At 61.8% G+C, this 17854-nt stretch overlaps 1 protein-coding gene across 1 annotated transcript in view; it reads left to right on the top strand.

Annotated features, from left to right (window-relative positions):
* The first annotated feature begins 1469 nt into the window (after positions 1 to 1469).
* Positions 1470 to 17854, top strand: part of ZAP70 (zeta chain of T cell receptor associated protein kinase 70) — a 58639-nt gene continuing 42254 nt past the window's right edge. Inside the window, exon 1 of the mRNA XM_075903180.2 lies at positions 1470 to 1676. The gene's annotated coding sequence lies outside the window, so the exon portion shown is untranslated. The remainder of the gene's footprint in view (positions 1677 to 17854) is intronic.

The following is a 17854-nucleotide window of genomic DNA, read 5'->3' as shown; positions in this document are numbered from 1 at the left end:
GGCCCTGCCTGCACCCTGTCTTCACAGGGGACACCCCCCAGAATCACCCTCCAAATCTAGCTGGGATCCAGCTTGCACCTGTCTGAGAAGGGCAGGGAGGTTGTGATACCTCCCTCCAGGTTCAGTGAATCTCAACCCCTGCCCTTTAAACAGGCAGAAACCACACCCGGGAGGAGGCCGACCACGCTGGTGCCAGGAAGGCCCAGGCAGGTTTGCACACGGAGGGAGGGACTATGTGACCACTGCCCTCTTGTGAGAGCCATTCAGAGCTGTGCTTCCCTCTAGGGCGGGGGGGGGCAATAATTTTTGACAGGGGGCCCTCCAAGAATGTGGACAGTGGCCGAGGGCTGCACCCTTCCATGATATGAATGGAGGAGGTGCGGGGTCTGGGATGGAGGTCGGGTGCAGAAGGGAGCTTGGGGTAAGGGAGGGAGTTTGGGTGAAGGGGGCAGTTGTGGCCTGGGGCACTGGACTGGGGGACTGGGGGCTGGATTGTGACCTAGGGCAGGGAATTGGGGTACAGGAGGGGATGCAGGGAGTTGGGTTGTGAGCTAGGGACTGTGATCTGGAGCAGGGGATATGAGTGCAGGAGGGGGGCAGAGGATTTGGGTATGTGGAGTAGAGGCCAGGAGTGGGGGGCTGGGGGTTGGGGAAGGGAGGGCCTGGGGTGCCAGAGGCAGAGTCTGGCCACGAGACTTACCAGCCAGCAGCCCATTCCTGAAATCAGCCTCCCTGCCAGCCAGTGTTCCCTCTAATCTGCGGGAGCAGCCCAGCTTCATGGGTGATTCATCAGCCTCCCCCAGTTAGCCCTGAGCCTCTGGCTGGGCAGGGCTGATTAATCCCCTCTGAAGCAGTTTAGAGGGACCACTGCCACCTGCCCCGCCCCCACAGGCTGCAGCCATGTGCTCTGGAGCCCCTTGTGCTTCGTGGCTGCCTGTTATTGAAACAGGCCACTCCCCTTGGCTGGTTTCTGGCCAGACACTGGATAATGGCATTGTGCTGGGGATGGTAGCAGCTGCTAAAGCTTCCCCCTCCCCTCCAGACTCTCAGTTTTTAAAGAAAAACCGCCCAGAGCGGCGGTTTGGAGCGCGTGCGGGTGGGGCGAGGCAAGCAGGAGCCTGCCTGGGGCAGAGTCCATGGGCTGGATCCGATGGCGGGGCAGGCCGGATCTGGCCTACAGGCTGTATTGTGCCCAGGCAGCTCTAATGGCAGGAGGCCGAGGAAGCGGACGGACTCCAACATCCGCGTGCAGCTCATGGCGTGTCTCCCGAGGTGCACTGGACCAAAAGCCAAGGCCCCACTCCCCCAGCCCTGCACTTGCTTAGGAGAACCGAGTTTCTTTACCTCCCTCATTTGAGGTTGTCCCGCCGCCCAACAGGCAGCTATGCAACCAGATCAGGCGGGTTCTGAGAACTTTTGCCCCCTTCAGAGCTGCAGAGTTTTTCTCTCGTCTTTGCTTTCCTGTCTTTGCAACAAGGAAATAGGTCACATTTCAAACAGCCCGTACGCGGGGGTTTGTCAATGTCAGTCAGCACAGGGGACAGGACGTGGCCCGTTTCCCTCCTGCTCGCTTCCAAAAGCGCCACGGCGCATGCATGCCCGGGAATATCGGTCCCTCTCACCATGCCTTTGATGTAAGGGACCAGCCGAGCCCTTCGCCCCGTCTGCAAGCCCAGGTAAGCTGCCGTGCGGGACTCGCTCGGTCCTTCATGCCGCTGCTGGCGTCCCTTCTCTTCTTCTTTCTAAGTATCCTGAGCGCGCCGGGGGCCTGCTGATGGCCACAGCGCAAGGCCTGAGTCTAAATCCAGTTGTGGGCCCAGTTTTGCCCAGGGTTACTCTGGATTTCATGAGTGGAACGGAAGACCAGAGCAGAAGAAAGCTGGGGGCAGTTAGACTCATGATGGTGGTTAAATGGTCTGACATCCTGTTCGCCAGGGCGGCTCAAACTTTTCCACCCCCGGAGCCACCTCCAGAACCTCTCTCCCAGCACCCGTGGCCAGGGGGGATGTAGCCAGCACCCCTGACCCCTGTTAGCCACATGGGAAGGAGAGCGTGGTTAAGCTTCCCTGACATTTACGAACCCCGTCAAGTACAGAGCGGATCAGGGCCAAGTCTCAGCGCCCAAGACGCCCCACAAGACAGGCTGTTGGCAAATTTTCACCATTCCCCTTTGTTCCTTTGTCATCCATGTCATCTTGCCCTGCACTTGTCTGGCAAACACGGGCACCACTGCAAAGCCCTGTCAGTCTGGGCATGGTCCAGGGGGCTATAGAACAAAGTGGAGCAAAGGAAATTGGAGCCTTTTTTAATGGCCAGATCTGTCAGAGGGTGGACAAAGCTCCCGAGGGAGGCTCTGGAGACCCCACCGCGTGGGTCAGCTGTAAGCAGATCAGGACAAAGAACGGGAGAGAAGCGCAGAGGGAAGGGCTCTGTCTTGGCCGGGAGCAGGGGTTAGGTGAGCTCGAATATTTGCCACCTCTGCCTGATTTGTGTGTGTTGTCAGTTCAGTCGCCTTTCTCCCCCGGGGGAGGCTCCTCTGTGGCCCACTGGCATTGTGTTCATGCTTTGGCCTCGCAAGTAAGCAATCCGGAACGTCGGAGCAAACAGGCTCGAAGCCGCGGTCGAGTTCCGTCTTAGCGTGTCCAGCCGATGGGCTTGGCTTTTTCAGGACCTTGGGACCCTATAGGCTGCCTCTCTCCGCTGCTGCCTCTGCGCACCAATGGAACGGGACTGGGACCTGTTACGAGCAGTTGGCCCACTGGGGAGTTAGCCTGGAAACCAGACATGCCTGGGACACAGGTTAAGAGTCATGAGGCTGAGGGATTTGGGTTTGTTCAGTCTGCAGAAGAGAAGAGTGAGGGGGGATTTGAGAGCAGCCTGCAGCTCCCTGAAGGGGGGGTCCAAAGCGGATGGAGAGAGGCTGGTCTCAGTGGGGGCAGGTGGCAGAAGAAGGAGCAATGGGCTCAAGGTGCAGTGGGGGAGGGCTAGATTGGATATTAGGAAAAACTATTTCCCTGGGAGGGGGGGAATCTCCGTCCCTAGGGGTGTTTAAGTCCCGGCTGGACACAGCCCTGGCCGGGCTGATGGAGTTGGGGCTGGTCCTGCTTGGGGTCTCTGCCTGCCCTGGGGCTCTAGGTCAGGCTTTGCGCTGGGTACGCCAGGCAGCCCTCGGGCAGCCAAGGTCTGGAAAGGTCGACTTGGCTCCAGCAGGGCAACAAATCTCTTAGCAAGGGCCCCCCGAGCCGGGCCAGTCGCGCAGGAAGCGGAGAGCCCAAGGCCTGGCCAGGCCCTGGAGCCAGAACCATTTTGCACCTCGGAGGGCAGAGCTGAGCCGTTTCCTGGGGAGAGAGGAGGGACGCTGGGACTTGCTGCTGCCCCGCCGGGTGAAGCCCTATGGCAGCGTGGGGCAGGGCAGCGGCCGGAGCCGGTGAGGCGGGTGCGGAATCACCGACGGGGGAGTGCCGCTGCTAACCCCGCTGCCCTCACGGAGCGCGAGCCAGACTGCGACCCGCGGCCCGTCCAGCGACCTCGGCGGCACGTCGCTTTGTTCCCCGGGTGCCCGTCTCCCCCGTTCCTCATGGCTCCTTCGTTCATTTGCAGGCTCTGGTCAAGCTCCCGTTTGACAGGGTCTAGACGTACCAAGCGGGCAGGGTAACCTCACGGCCTAAGGGCAGCGCTGCAGAGTTCTGAAGATGGGGGGACGGGAGGGGTTTGTAACAGAGCAAAAGGCCACGGCGGCTCCGTGGAACGCTCTCGCTCGTGGCCTGTCAGTGGCAGGGTGTGTTTAGACCAGACTCTGCTGCACGGCGCTTGGGGCTTCGGGCTTCGCTGCTGCCCGATGGCGCACGCCCAGGTCCAAGCGAGGTCAGTCTGGAACGCAAGCGGGAGGGGGGCGGGGTGAACGAGGTTCACGTGGCGTCTTCTCCCAGCAGGAGAGAAGGGGATCGAGCGGCTCCCTCGGAAGGACAGCTCCTAGGGGAGGGAGGGCCAGTGGTTAGAGCAGCAGCCTGGGTTTCAGGAAGCCAAGGTCCAATTCCCTGCTCTGCCCTGAGCGGCCCGAGGCACGGTAGGAGAGAACAGCCCTGCATTGCCCTCCAGGGCTGCTGAGAGAGCTCGGGAGGTGCTTGGCTCCTCCAGCGACGGGGCCGGCTACATACCCGAGAGACGTCTGCCTTGGCCAGCACAACGGGCCTTTCACCGCGCAGTGCGTGGAACCCGGGCGCCCGCGCAGCCATGGCACCTCCTGCTGGTCACGCTGGGAATTGGCACCCTCAGCGCTGGAGCGCCCCTCCGGCCGGGTTCTGTCACCTGACAGTAGGAGCCGCATCCCTCCCAGACCACGGCGCCCCCCCTCGGGGCACTGACCCCCCCAGGGTCACCCCGCAGGGACACCCTATCCTCCTGTCACCGAGGGGTGGGGAGTCCCCGGGCCCTGCCCCCCCCAGCCGCAGCCAGATGGGGCTCTCAGGTTTCTTAGTTCTCAGGGACACAGCGCAGCTCAGACTTGTCAGCACAGGGACCAGACGCAGCCAGTGCAGCCCAGCTTGGGGGGGTCCCAGCCCCCCCGCATCCTAAGCCAGCCGAGACTCACCCCCACACCCAGCAACCGGCCCCAGCCTGCAGGCAGCCCCGCCCCCTCCTCTGTGCGGCTCTCCAGGCAAAAGGTGTCACCTGCCCCCCGCCCAGGTGAATGTTACAGTGAGCCTGGACCACTGATGGTGCCAGGCTGGGCAGTGAGCCACACCTGGAATTCCCATCCCCATCTAGATAGCGGTGCAGTGCTCAGGGAAACCGAGGCACACACACATAGGACAGTAGAAACCACCATGCAACAGAACAGAGCGAACATAATCCCCACTTCATCACGCCCCTGCACCCCCCTTGCCTCAGCGACCCGCTGCCAGGCATCTAGGCAACCTGCAGTGGCCACTCATCATAGGCAAGGGGTGGGGAGTGAGGGCAGAGCCCCCCAGCCCTGCTCTGTCTCAGCCAGGTCCCTCCTGTTCTAGAGCTTGAGCAAGAGTCTGTTCTCCTCCCTCCACAGCCTCAGCCGGCCCTTAGTTCTCTGCAGCCCCGCCTGTGGCTGCCTACCCCTCAGCATCCCCGCATCTACCCCCCAGAGCCTCCCAGTGCAGGGAAGATGTCCCCTCGGAGAGCTTCACAAACTGCCCTGGGATTGCATCATCTGCCCCTGAAATGCAGCCTGCTCTGGGGTGGAACAGCCACCGTTTGTAACAGAGAACAAAAGCCAGCGAGCGAAGGGTGCCACGTGAAACTGCAGGGAGAGGCAAGATGCCCCAGTCCAAGGGGCTATTTTGTCACACACCCCGCGGTTAAACACCCCTGCTTAGCTCAGAATCGCCGTGGAACTTTGATGACCATGAGGGAGGCCCCGGGGCATGGGCCTTGTCCGAAAGCCCTCTCTCCTCGCGCCGTGCGTCCCTGCCACCCCGGAGCAGCACGGCGTTGTGCTCCGCCCCAGGGACCAGCGCCTGTGTCTGACGGGAAATGCCAGCCCATGCCGAGGAACCTAAAGGCGCCCCCACCCCTCAGTCTGCGCACGGGCCAAGGAGGCAGAACTGGGGCCCTCACTGGCAAGGTCCCCGCAGGTCCCCTCCACTCGCCATGTGCTGCGGGCGCGGGCCCGCCTTGTCCGGCACAGGAGGGCCTGGGGGTCACAACAGCTCGTGGGTCTGTCCGGCCATTCGCTGGCACAAGGGATGTGCCCTAGCACTGCGGCCCCGGGAGCCAGTGGGGCAGGGTGCTGGGATCACCGCTCTGCCGTGGCACCGTCTGGGCACCCTAGGGTGTCGTTTGCAGCACGGGGGGCAGGGGAGAATCTACGGGGGGAAGGGAGGCCGAGTGGTTGAGGTGTTGGGCTAGAAATCCAATCAGGTTTCCCTGGGTAGGTTCGCATCCTGCTCACAGTGAGGCCTGTGTTAGAGCAACAGTCTCAAGCTGCAGTGGGGGAGATCTAGGCTGGGGGGTTAGAAGCTGGAGATGAGTCACCAGGGCGCCCCAGTAGCCAAGAGGGCGAATGGCAGATTAGGGGGCATTAGGAGGGGCATTGCCAGCAGATCCAGAGAAGTGATTATTCCCCTTTATTTGGTGCTGGTGAGGCCACATCTGGAGTATTGGAGAGGGTCCAGCGGAGGGCACCAAAATGCTGAGGGGGCTGGAGCACATGACCTACACGGAGAGGCTGAGGGATTTGGGTCTGTTCAGTCTGCAGAAGAGCAGAGTGAGGGGGGATTTGAGAGCAGCCTGCAGCTCCCTGAAGGGGGGTTCCCAAGAGGCTGGAGAGGGGCTGTTCTCAGTGGGGGCAGGTAGCAGAATGAGGAGCACTGGGCTCCAGTTGCAGTGGGGGGGGGGGTCTAGGTTGGAGATTAGGAAAAGCTATTTCCCCAGGCGGGCAGGAAGCGCTGGGCTGGGTTCCCTAGGGAGGGGGGGAATCTCTGTCCCTAGAGGTGTTTAAGTCCCAGCCTGACCAAGCCCTGGCTGGGCTGAGTGAGTTGGGCTGATCCCGCTTTGGGAGGGGGCTGGACTCGGTGCCTCCTGGGGTCTCTGCCCGCCCTGGGGTTCTCTGATCCCAGAGCGTAGCTACGTGAGCTGGGCTGGTGTGATGAGGCCGAGCGCCAGGATGTCTCTAAGAGCAGGCGGACGTGGGGGTGGGACGTGCTGCAGGAGGACAGGGTGGGAATTTCGGCCTAGCCGTGGCTGGTGAAAAGCTTTGCAATTCCAGGTGATGCTTAAGCTTGTGTGAATGCCCCAGGAAGCCAAGATTTCAGCCAGTCCCTCGTTGTCCCCTGAATCGGCGCTTAGACCGGCCTGTTTCTCAGCCTCCGCCAAGGCAGCTGATGCGAAAGGCTCAATAGTTCAACATTCCCCATCCTGCCACCTCCACCAAGCAAGCGCGCGGCCCCAGTGAGCGGCTCTGCCTTTGCACGCGCAGGATGGATCGTTTCGCACAAGGAGCGTCCCCAGCCGCCGCTTTCAGCGCGCCGCCGGCTTTGCACAAGGGCCTGCTCGTCTCCTGCGAGCTTCCGCTTGCACCTCTGGGCCCGCCACGCTTTGCAAGTGCCGCAGCGCCGAGGGCGCTGGAACCTCTCGCCCCCGATGGATTCGCTCTCGCGCTGCAAAGGAGAGAGCCCGCCAGTGTGGCCTCTCCGCGAGTGCCTCCTTGGAGATTAGCAAGAGAGGGAACCCCCCGTGCTTCGAAAGGGGGCTGCTCTCCTCTGGGCTCAGCGTGCCACCAGAGAGATGGGGCAAATCACCCATTCCAATCAGCTGATCTATCCGGGGTCCCAGCAGGCACGTTCAGATCCCTCACTACAGGAGTGGGACGTGGGTCAGATCTTGCAGGACTTGCTTTGATTGCCGATTACGTTGGGCATCAACTGTATAAAAGTGCTGGTGTGGCTCAAGGCGCAGTACCGGGTTTCGCAGTTGGTCCCAGCTGGCCGTGAGGGGCTGGGCTGGCTTTGCCCCAATCAGAAACCTGCACCAAAATTGCAGCTTTTCGGTTTCTCCGCTGAGCACTTCCCATCCCCCACCGCTCTCTGACTCACGACCAGTCTCAGTGGTTCAAAGCAGACTTAGTACAGGAAGTTTGATTCTTATTCTGCCGGCAGCCTAAGGTCCCTTGATGGAAATGGAAGTCAGCTCCTGCATTTTCTGCTGACTTCAATTATTCTTAACCTGACATCACTATGTGCAAACCTAGGTCCCAAATGTTAGGCAGCTAACCCAGGATTTTTCAAAAGACCCGCCGAATCCGGCTCCCACTGAATTTGGGAGCTCCCACCGAAAAGCCCGCCCTATCGTTGTTAGCAGGGCTCCTAAATCACTGCTCCTTTCGCAAGGTTGCTGAGTGTCTCCAGCTGGAGCCGGCCGGGCGTTTCTCCCAAACACAGCGGGGGGGTTTCTGCCGGCTTCTGTAGACAAACACCAGGGAGCTGAAGTGGAAACTTTCTGCAGAAAAGGGCCAGTTTCGACTCACTTTTCAGCTAGAAAAAGAAGGCGAAGTTTCCAAGTTGTTGCAAAGGAGCCTGTCACTGTCTGAAACCAACAAAAGTATCGAATCCGAACCGAAAGGCACCTGGGCAGGTCAGCGCGTCCTGTTCTCACGGCAGGAGCGAGCGTAACCCACGTGCACAAACCAGCCTGGCTCTGTGGCTCATGCACTAAGCTTCGGAGGGCCCGGGCCTGGTGTGCTATGCGTGGGGGCTTGGCTGGGCTGTCTTTGGAGTGTGGGACGCACCCCCTCAGCTGGGGGGAGCATGTCACCCTCCTACCTCCTGGGGGTCCACTAGTGTCTGTCTAGTGGCACTGAGACCATTTCCATAGCGATAATGAGTCTGCTCTGCAGCCTGCTGGCTTTGAGGTCCAGAGGTCCCAGGTTCGATTCCGCCCATTGGCGTGACACAAGCACTGTCTAGACCAGAGCTGGGCAGAATATGGCCTGTGGGCTGGATCTAGCCGGTGGATGCAGTGGGGAGACTCAGGCAGGCTCCCGTCTGCCCCCCTGCCCTGCTGAAAAAGGCAGCTGCAGAGCCCTGTTTGTCTTAAAACAGCTACAGGTCTGGGAGCGGGGAGGAGAGGTTTCATGTGCTTCCCCTGGCCCCTGCACAATCCCATTGGCCGGTGTCCAGCCTCTGCAGCTGGTGCAGGGGCGGGGCAGGCAGGGAGCCTGCTGGGCTGCTGGCCGGGAGTCACCCAGGTAAGTCTCCCAGCCAGAGTGCGCCTCTGCGCCCCAGGCCCCTCCCTCCCATCCTCTGCCCCCCGCCCACACAACCCAAACCCTCTGCCCATGCTCCCGCACCCATAACCCCTCCCCTGTCCTTGGTCACAACCTGCACCCCAAGCCCCCCTTCTGCACCCAACCTCCACCCACTCTGCACCCCAGCCCTTAATATCATGGAAGACGGTGGCCCTCGACCACTTCCCAACCCCTTGGAGTGGCCCCTTACCAGAAATGATTGCCCCCCCACCCCGATCTAGACCATGCCTGACCCCCCCACCCCGATCTAGACCATGCCTGACCCCCCCACCCCGATCTAGACCATGCCTGACAGTGCTTGTCTCATTTCAGAGTTTGGGTTTAAAATGACGTTTCCTTTCAACGGGAACATGAGACGACCAATTAAAAAAAAGGAACCCGCCAAAACTGGGACGTGGTGGGGCTGTGGTTGGGCGGGCTCCCAGGCATCGCGCCGATAAGCTGGGCGAGGGCGAGGCAAGAGCTTGTATTTGATCAATATCTGGTACCGCGCCGGGTCTAGCTCAGTCTGAGACGAAACGCCTCCGTTGACCTCGAACATCCCCCCTCGTTTGTCTTCCCGGAATTTTTTGAGATCTGGACGTTCTGCCCCAGCTCCGGCGGGGAACGCGGGGTGTTTGTGGGGGGGGGGGATAGTGCCACAGGACGGGGGAACCGTTGTTCTACGCACGGCTCCCACCTCGGCTGGGATTTCAAATAACCCAAAGGGCGTTCGAGTCCATCGACGTCCAGGCACCTAATTCCCAGAGGGGGGCGTCTACAATGCAACACAGTGTCTGAGCAGAGTCTCGGAGCCTGGATATCCCAGTCCAGGTGCCAGCCCAAGCGGGAGCGTCTACACCACGCTGGGGAACCCAGGACCGCGAGCCCAAGGCAGCTGACCGGTTAAGAACGCAGGAGGGCCAGGCTGGGTCAGACCAAAGGCCCATCCCGCCCAGGCTCCTGTCTGCCCCCTGCTCCAGGTTCAATGCCACCCGCCACGATCGCTCAGTGGCACGCAGGTATTTCCAGCTGTGCAGGTGCACTGTGGGATCGGGGGAGGACGGCGCATCCTGGCGGGGGGTGGGGAGCTGTGTGAGAAAGAGGCGCAGATCGAGGCGAGGATGCGTGCGAGGCTGGGCCGACCGTACCGCTCAGCGTAGATTAGATCTACGCCCAGGATCCTGCGGTCGCTAGCGCGGGGGTGGGCGGCTGTACCTGCCCGAGGTCGCCGCCGTGTCAGTGGTCCAGCCGGCCCCTCTGCAGCGCGAGAGCAGGGTTCTGACAGCCGCGCCGGGGCGGGGCTCTTTGCAACACTGCCCGGGTTCGAGGTGACACTCCCATGGGCACAAAGGCACCACCCCGTTACGCTGGTTCTCAAGGGAGGGGTGGTTGGCTGCTTTGCAGGGCTAGTTTAGCAAGGGGGGCAGGCCAGGCTGTATCAGGAGCAGCGTCCTGAGGCAGGGCCTATCTTTCGAGCCCTGGCTACGATTATTTCCACAGCACTTGTTATGCGGAAGGATCCCAAAGTGCTTCGCAGCGCGCGGATCACGCCGACTGCCTCTACGGGAGCGGCCGGCGCGCAGCCCCGTGACACGGACGGGACCCCGAGTGAATGTTTCCGAAAGGCGAATGTGGGGGGGAAATCCACAGCAAGTCTGGCTATCGATGGGAAAAGACCCTGGGTGCTGAAGGGCCCCTCCTCTCGCTTCTTCCTGGGCCCTCCAGCCGGGAGCCGAGAAACATGAGGAGTTCGCCCAGAGTCGTAACAGCCCCCTCGACACACACTTAGGGGGCGTCTAGATAGCGGCGCTATTTTGGGAGACTTCCGGTATCGATTTCGACATAGCTCTGCTGCGTCTTTTGAGCAAGCCCAATTTTTTGCAATAGATTTTGAAATAACGGGCTTGCTATTCCTACGTCCCTGTAACCCTTTGTGACTTAGTGTGTGTACCTTGCTGGTTGCTATGCTGGGCAGTGGGTTGTGAGTGACCTCCACTGGCTGCTGCTTGCAGCACGGCCCAGCAGGGCAGGGGATGAGTCATTATGCAAGGGGGCTTCCAACCTGTCTGACCAGTTATCTCCCAGGGAGCAGAACAATGGGAGGAAGGGGAGTGGAGCCCTGGCTGGGGGCAGGGCTGGAAGTGAGTGAGTTAGGTTTCTGGCTGGTTTCATGGAGGAAGCAGCCTAGGCAACGGGCTGGGATTTAGGGGCCCAGGCTCCCCCATCTCAAGGGGGCTGAGGCATCCTAGGCCTGCCCTGGAACCAGATGACATCTGTGCTGTGCTGTATCCTGGAGAAGCAAGAAACTCCCTCTGTTCTACTGGCTGGTGGAGTCTGTCCGTGCCATTACGGGGGTGCAGGAGACGGGAAAACCCCAACACGTCATCACACCCTCGTTTCACGAGGATTGAGGGGCGTTTCGGCATAGCGGTGCATTTTGAAATTTGTCCCTGTGCTGGTCGTGCCCACTTACGAAATAAGCTACTTTGAAATTAGATCGAAATGAGCTGCGCACTTTGCATAGCTAATTGGGTGTCCCTCATTGCGAGCTAAGGGGGCAGTGTAGATGCACCCGCAGGAAACCTTCATTGCCAGGTTAACTCCACGGCGGGACGTGGCCTCTGCTGGGCAGAGCTGCCCACAGAATTCCACAAGCCAGAGCCACGGGAGGGGTCTCTGGGCGGAGCTGGGAGCCTGCAGGATCAGACAGCATCCGGGGTCTGCCCACCTCCCTCCCCACTAAGCTTGCCAATTCCTGGGACTACGTTATCCACTAGGTGTGAGCAGGCCCGATGACAGGGTGGGGGGCAGCTGGAGTAACTGCCCCGGGACCTTGCAATTCAAAGGGGCAGTCCTTGGCCCCACCCCTTCTGCTGGAGGCCCCGCCCATCCTGGAGGCATGGAGCTTCCCCCTCCATACTTTGTCCAGGGCCCAGCCCGGCTGTTGGCTTCCTTGACTGTATCTGGACAGTTGCTGGCCCCTGTGAAAATGGGCACGAATCTCGGGCAGTGTTTCCTGTAAGCTGTGCCCTTGGGCGGCCACACAGGAGAGATTCCATCTTGCCCAGCTGATCAGTAGAGTTCCCACAGCCAGATGTTTTTGTTTCCAGTGGTGGTGCACAGGCCTCGGTGCACACCAATAGATTTATTCTGCACACGGTTGGAAAAGACTAGAGGGAGCACTGGTGCTAATCGATGATGAGCCAGCCCCAAATTTTCCAGCCTCAAAGTGCTTAGAAATCTTTTGCACATAGCAAAGGACTAGTGGCTGAAGAACGAGACCCCAAAGAGCAGGCGAGGGCAGAGGCGGGGAAGGGGCGATGCTGGGCATTGCTTCAAACCCCACAGTGGTCCCGAATGAACGGCTGGGAAACGAATGGCGTGGGGCTTGCTCCAATGCTACCCCCAGCCCCCTGAAAGATTTTGGCCACTGTGAGAGGTGAGACTAGATGATCTCTGGAATGTATCTAGTTCTTTTTTGAACCCATTTAAAGTCCTGGTCTTCACAACATCCTCAGGCAAGGAGTTCCACAGGTTGACTTTGTGCTGAGTGAAGAAAAACTTCCTGTTGTAAACCTGCTGCCTGTTAATTTCATAGTTCTGGTGCTATGGGAACAAGTAAATAACTTTTCCTCTTCACTTTCTATCACATGATGCTAGTTGTGTCAGTTTTGAGAAGAGGGGCAGGGAGAATGTGATGAATCTTTCTGTTCCTCTGCTCTCCCTTCCGTCATTCTGCTCAAAGCACCCCTCGTGATACATTTCAACAGCAGGCCAGACTGCCGCCTCCATGGCTCCTAGAGGTCACTGGGGCAAATGAAAAGCGGGGAAGAATTTCTCATCTGAGCTTTGTGACACTGGACGAGGGAAGCAGCTGCCCTGCCCAAGTGAGGCTTGTGTGGGAAAAGCCGAGCTGGACGCTTGTGTCTGCTCCTTGTCTGGGGGGCCACGCTGGCCGACGCACTCCCTGTGCGGACACCCAGGTGAGAGGCCAGCATGGGTGGGGCTCGCTGGTGGAAGCGAGTTTGTTTCTGACATGAATTTTGCATTGGCCAAAGGTGCCTGCCTAGCTGAGTCCTCAGTTGGTAGAGGGAGCCAACCAAAACCATAACAGGCCTTGCCCCAAGAACTGGGGGGGGGGGGACACAGAACCCCAAAACCAGATTCCTGAGACTGTCAAAACTGGCGTGAGGAGTGCAGATCACGGGATGAAAACAAGTCCCAAAGAAGGGCACCAGGCAGAGAACCCTGTTGAAAACCTGGATCCCTAGGAGCAGTCCAAGAGGAACGGCCAGGCGGGAACAGCCGGGCGGGAAGGGCTGGATGGGAAGGGCTGGGCAGGAAGGGCTGGGCGGGAACAGCTGAGTGGGAAGGGCTTGGCTAGGCGGGAAGGGAAGGGAAGGGAAGGGAAGGGAAGGGAAGGGAAGGGAAGGGCCGGGCGGGAAGGGAAGAGAAGGGAAGGGAAGGCTGGGCGGGAAGGGAAGGGAAGGGAAGGGAAGGGCTGGGCGGGAAGGGAAGGGAAGGGAAGGGAAGGGAAGGCCGGGCGGGAAGGGCTTGGCCAGGCAGGAAGGGAAGGAAAGGCCGGGCGGGAAGGGCTTGGCCGGGTGGGAAGGGCTTGGCTGGGTGGGAAGGGACGGGAAGGGAAGGGAAGGGAAGGGAAGGGCTTGGCCGGGCGGGAAGGGCCGGGGATCTGCAGGCTGCCCAACGCAGGACCCAGCTCTCGCTGAGGTCAGAGGGAGTTTGAACTTTGGCTTCGCCGTGGGCCATGTGGGATTCTCCTCCCAGGGAGTCCTCGGCCTGTGGACAGACCTAGACCCAGACTCCCTGGGGTGCAGCAGGGCCCAGCTCCACAGGCCTCCAGCCAACGCGCCTCATTGCAACCTGGAAGGGCCCCTCTGGAAAGCCAGTCGTGGGGGAGGGGTCTAGTTCCCCCAACCCGCTAGTCCACTAGGAATCAGACTGAGACCCCATCCGGCGCCATGTGAGCAGCCCCCTAAGGCCACCCGACAGCTGTCGGCCTGGACCGTCCCATCCCGTCCCATCCAGGCTGGCTCCAAGCGCCGCCCTGGAGGTGACAGCTCTGTGCTGAAGCCCGTCTCTTTGTGCCGGGACAGCCCCTGTGCCCGGGGCAGTGCGAGCCGCCCCCGCGGCGGTGCCTGGGCGTTGCCAGCATTGCAGGAGGGTAAGGGGGGAGGATTCCCGGGGGAAGCGTGAACTGGAGGAGGGACCCGTTGGGAGCAGACGTGCCTCCCGAGTGGGATGTGCCTGGGACGGGGGCTAACGGCCCTGGCAGGTTTCCCTAAGGGCTAAGTACGTGAGCCAGCCGGGCTGGGAAGAGGCCGTGGCTCCGGCCTGCCGGTGAAGATCTCAGCGTGGCGCTGACGGGGGGATGGACCCGCCGGCGCGGCTACTGCATGAGCTAGAGGCCAGCTGCAGAGCAGGCTCGATATTCTCGCTGCCGGTGGTCTTGGTGCCTCGGGGCGGGACAGAGCCCTGCACCAGCCAGGGAGGGGCCTGGAGTAACTCAAGCCAGACTCCTGGGGACCGCAGCACAGACACTGGGCTGTTTTCTCCACTGATGACGGGCTTGGGGGTCAGGGCTGAGCCACCTTCCAGCCCAGCGTGTTTCCTCAGGGCTGCCAGGCCGAGCCCTTCAGCAGCCGGAGTCCAGCGTACGCCCCCCCAGCGATTCTCCACTAGGCGTTTCCCCCGGAGCATTCGCCGACTCCGGCCAAGGCTAGAAACCCGGAGACGCATTTTCCCCACGCGGGACCTGACAAATGCAGAAATTAGAGACAGGAAACTCCTCTGTGCCCCCCGGCCAGCCCGGCGTTCCTCTGCCACAGGGTTTCCCGTCCCGTTTCGAATGACTCAGTCAGTTGATGCCCCTTGGAGACTGGGCCCACGCTCGCGGAAATGGCTCCTGGTGACCATTTTCCTTTGCTGACTGTCATGACATGGCTGCCGGTACCAGCCCCTGGGAGCTCCCTGCCGGTCACTCGCGGAGCTAGTTACCACATTTCGCCTCCCCAGGCCGCCCACTGCGCTCAGCGAGCACGCCGGGGCGTGGTTAGTTCAGGAGAGTTGGCTCGCTGCTCCGTCCCGCCGGCCCTCAGCACTTCTGCTGCGCCTCGGAACGTCTCCTCGCTCGCTCGCGGAGTCTCCAGAGACCGCGGCGCCAGCGGAGAGGGAAGAGCAGGCCCAGAGTGCCGGAAGCCCTCGCTCGCGAGGGGCAGTGACACCAGGGGCTTGTGTCCCCTTGGATTTTAGGCTTATTCCACACAAAGACAACTTGCCGTTGTCTGAGCACTGACCAACGCGCCCCAGGCCTGGCTGCCTTCGCCCGGCGGCGACCGTCTCTTCCAGTCACGCACCCGCCTGCCGAAGGGAATTCCCAACGGATCGCTTGGCCCCGCTGCGCCGCCCTTCACACCAGCCTGTGACTCCTGGGCGTCAGAGAGCTCTTGGCGCCTGTAGCGTGGGGATGGCGACTGTGGGTCGTTCCATCTGGGGTCGTTCTGTTTGCCCTCTCTAAGCCCCCTCCGCGGTGCACACTGGAGAGTGTCCTTCCCTTCCCCAGGCCCTTGCGTGAGGTCCCATGTCCATGGGACATCCCAGCTGTGCTGCTCCACGGCTTTGGGCGCAGATGGGGGCGACTGATGCAAGGCCCCCTCCGGAGGGAAGATGCTGCTACGTGTCGAATCCGCCGAAATGTTCACTGGAAACCAGGCTGGCCAGGGCCCCAGGCTCTGTGAGTGGCTGTGCCGTAGTGGGGGTGCAGTGGGGGGCTGTAGCCTGGTGCCCCCCTGTGCGGTGATGGGAGATTCTCTATGAAGCTCAAGCAATGGCGCTCGCCAGCCAAGGGCTGCCCCATTCCGAGGCCCACGTGAGCCTTTCCGCCAGGCTGGGCTGGCAGGGGGGGTCCTAAATGAGCTTCTTCCCCAAGCCCAGCCGGTCAGACCCCAGGCCAGCACACAAGGCTGTTGCAAAGTGCAAGGACAGAGCTCGCGTGCAGCCAGAGGGAGAGGAAAAGCCAGTCACTGTGTCTGGGCGTCTCGTGGGCAGCCTGCAGGGCTCTCCTGGCTGGGGCGTTCATCTCCAGAAAGGCCGCAAAGGGACCAAGCGGCCGAGTATGAAGCTGCACCTGGGTCTGAAGGACGTTTTCCTCCTCCCAAGCAGCCCAGGCCACACTGCGCCCAAGCGGCCGTCAAGAGCAAAGCACAGAGGGGAGCCCAGAGTACTGACCAACGTGGCTTCACGTGGCCCAGCGGTGCAGACGGCTCGTAGGTTACGGGCTTCTCTCACGCTGGGACACAGGCCAGAAATGCAAGGAGGGATCACGGAGCAAAGCTCGCCCCACGTCCGCTCCAGCCCTGCCCCTGAGTGGGGGGCGGATGCAGGGAGGCCAAAGGGAGCCCAGCACGAGACGAGGAGCAGGAGCCCTGAAATGGAGCCGGCTGACGGGGGCTGGTGACGATTGAGAAGGGATGTGGGAACCGGACGGAAGGCAGCTCCGGGTTCCCTCTCCAGCTGGCCCAATGCTTCCCAACAAGGGTTTGCCGATGGAAAATGCTGAGTCAGTAGAACTGAAACACTCTGCACCCCCATGTCGATTCACTGGAAACCAGGCCGGCCAGGGCCCCAGGCTCTGTGAGTGGCTGTGCCATAGTGAGGGGGGCAATGGGGGAGCAGCGGGGGGGCTGTCTGCTCTGTGACCCGGGACCCCCTGTGCTGGGAGGGGAGATTCTCACTGACTCTCCCAAAAGTGGATTAACCCAGACACCCAGGCTCAGCCTCCCAGGGAGAGACAAAGAGGGGGGGGGGGGGGCGGAGACCAGCACCTGGCTGGGGGGCAGGGCTGGGAGGGGGGCAGTGGCTGTCTGGGAAGCATGGAGAGAAGAGGCTACGCTGGGGCCTAGGGGCGATGGGCCCTAACCCTGGGGTCTGAGGCATCCTGGCCCTGGCCCCTGTAGCCGCATCCCGTGTGTGCTGGGCTGTACCCTGAGGGAACAATAAACCCCTTCGAGTCCACGACTGGCCGAGTCTGTTCTTCTTGCTACCAGGCTGCAGGATTTTGGGGAACCCCAACTTGCTGTCACAGTGGTCAACTTCCCAACCGCCGCCTCCTCGGCTTCCCAGCCGCCACCTCCTCGGCTACCCAACCGCCGCCTCCTCGGCTTCCCAGCCTCCTGCCTCCTCGGCTTCCCAACTGCCGCCTCCTCGGCTTCCCAGCCTCCTGCCTCCTCGGCTTCCCAACTGCCGCCTCCTCGGCTTCCCAGCCTCCTGCCTCCTCGGCTTCCCAACTGCCGCCTCCTCGGCTTCCCAGCCTCCTGCCTCCTCGGCTTCCCAACTGCCGCCTCCTCGGCTTCCCAGCCTCCTGCCTCCTCGGCTTCCAAACCGCCGCCTCCTCGGCTACCCAGCCTCCTGCCTCCTCGGCTTCCCAACTGCCGCCTCCTCGGCTTCCCAGCCTCCTGCCTCCTCGGCTTCCCAGCCTCCTGCCTCCTCGGCTTCCCAACTGCCGCCTCCTCGGCTTCCCAACCGCCGCCTCCTCGGCTTCCCAGCCTCCTGCCTCCTCGGCTTCCCAGCCTCCTGCCTCCTCGGCTTCCCAACCGCCGCCTCCTCGGCTTCCCAACCGCCGCCTCCTCGGCTTCCCAGCCTCCTGCCTCCTTGGCTTCCCAACCGCCGCCTCCTCGGCTACCCAACCGCCGCCTCCTCGGCTACCCAACCGCCGCCTCCTCGGCTTCCCAGCCTCCTGCCTCCTCGGCTACCCAACCGCCGCCTCCTCGGCTACCCAACCGCAACCTCCTCGGCTACCCAACCGCCGCCTCCTCGGCTACCCAACCGCAGCCTCCTCGGCTACCCAACCGCCGCCTCCTCGGCTACCCAACCGCAACCTCCTCGGCTACCCAACCGCCGCCTCCTCGGCTACCCAACCGCAGCCTCCTCGGCTACCCAACCGCTGCCTCCTCGGCTTCCCAGCCTCCTGCCTCCTCGTCTACCCAACCGCCGCCTCCTCGGCTTCCCAACCGCCGCCTCCTCGGCTTCCCAACCGCTGCCTCCTCGGCTTCCCAGCCTCCTGCCTCCTCGGCTTCC

This window comes from Pelodiscus sinensis, chromosome 32, assembly GCF_052426305.1.
Source record: "Pelodiscus sinensis isolate ZL-2025 chromosome 32, ASM5242630v1, whole genome shotgun sequence".
NCBI lineage: Eukaryota > Metazoa > Chordata > Testudines > Trionychidae > Pelodiscus > Pelodiscus sinensis.
This window is presented reverse-complemented; position numbering and strand designations above follow the sequence as displayed.